This window comes from Odontomachus brunneus, unplaced genomic scaffold (genome assembly GCF_010583005.1).
Source record: "Odontomachus brunneus isolate Ranch 3 - 2012 unplaced genomic scaffold, Obru_v1 Obru_scaffold_120, whole genome shotgun sequence".
In the NCBI taxonomy this organism is placed as follows: Eukaryota; Metazoa; Arthropoda; class Insecta; order Hymenoptera; family Formicidae; genus Odontomachus; species Odontomachus brunneus.
In genome coordinates this window covers 152,312-154,323 of record NW_022639570.1, presented here as the reverse complement: position 1 = coordinate 154,323, position 2,012 = coordinate 152,312, and positions in this window count along the sequence as shown.

Sequence of the window (2,012 nt, the reverse complement as noted above, 5' to 3'; positions counted from 1 at the left end):
CAAAATAATACTTCATTATACTTTTCTAAATATTTTAATTAATAATAATTTTTCACTGAATTTTTCTACTCTCTTAATAAAATATTATCGAAATATTAATGAAATTATAATGAAATTTTAATGAAATTGGGTCAAAATTGTGAATGCTTTTCAAACATATTTCAGCAAAAGTTCATTATATTTTCAATGAATTATTTCCATCAGATACAAATATCTCAATTGAGATCTTACATGCGAAATTTTGCGGAAACCTCAACTGAGAATTCAATTGAGAATTTAATTGAGAATTCAATTGGGAATTCAATTGTGATCTCAATAGAAATTTTTCAGTAGGGAAGATAAGTGTCAATTCATCTTCCATTTTACCTAAATATAATTTGCGTGAAAATATAATATGCATAACAATGTATACATATGAAAACACTTCAGATGTATTTTCTCTGTAATATTTTAATTCAAACACTATAAAACATACTTACCAAAATTGGCTAACGAAAATCTGAAAAAATATTCGAAGACAATTTTGAACGTTTTGATATAATATTACAATTTGTTTATTAATAAACTTCAGCTTTTTGATGTTTTTAGATTACGTTTACCTAAAGCAGATAAAAGAGTAGACTACAGTTACAGTATATATGATTTGATTGGTTGGTCTTTATTTCTTTCGCGGTATTGTGCAACGGGAAGCGACAATTATATATCGTTTATTTCTATACTATTCCTATCGCTGTTCTTATCGCTGTTGCTTGGCGTTGTGCATAGGGCTTTATGCTTGTGAAGTTATCGAGATCTGCCGTGCTACCATCTAGCGGAAGATTGTTGAAGGAGTACATTTCGAGAGCAATTTCGCCGTCCAGCGAGCGGCTTCGCGTAAATATATATTACGGCCGCTTAGTGTTTCAGTGACGGTTGCGCTCAAACTAGGCGCTCAAATCATGGTTGAGATTTTTGATTATCGCGGCATCGATAGTTTTCAGAAACAATTAGAAGGGAGTGCGATAAATCTGCTCACAGTTACTAAGGTAACAGTCCTAATTATAAGTCATTTAAAGTTAGAGTAACTTTTATTTACATAAATTTGTAGAACTTTTATTTACATAAATTTGTAGAACTTTTATTTACATAAATTTGTAGAAATTTTATTTACATAAATTTGTAGGATATTAAAAGAAATTGATCATATCAACAAGCAACATATATCATAGTTTTAGAACGGAATTATTAGATTTTAAATTAATTGCTTCTAAATTAAAAATAAAATTAGAAACGTAATGCGTAAGTCTCAATTATGGGTAAAAAAATTATTTCATCCTACACGGAAAAAAAGATTTGCTAATATATGGACAACTAAAAATATTAGCTGCAGGAGCAAATTTTCTTGCTTTCATAACAAAGTTATTTAGTTGTAATAGCTAAAAGATTTACTAATATATCCAGGTAGAAAAATGATGTCATGTTGCGCTCAGCACGCGCTTATATTATATTGACGTGGATGATTGCAAAAATGCATACAAGTGCGCATATGCTGTTCATATGTCATTCATGTAATGATGATCAGAAAAATATCTCATCTAATAACATTATGATAACAAAATTTGATGAACTAGACATATTCGTATGTCATTTGTATCTTGTGCTCATGTCATGTTAATTATATAATGATCTTTAAAAAGGTATCAAGGTGAAATCACAATATGACATCACATTATGATGAAACGTGATCATCACGTATTTCTATCTGGGTATATATTAGCAAATATTTTAGTTATTACAACTATTAGGACCTTAACTTAGTTTCCGCCCAAAAAATACTGAGAAAAAGCATTTATTGTAAAAAATTTATTTAAATTATTTCAATGAAAGTATTTTCCATCACTTTCTACAACTTTTTGCCATCTTTCTGGCAACTGGGCGATACCATCTCGATAAAACGATGTTTGTTTCGAAGCAATCCATTCGTCCACCCATTCTCGCACTTCTTCAACATTTCGGAAGCGTGTACCACTCAA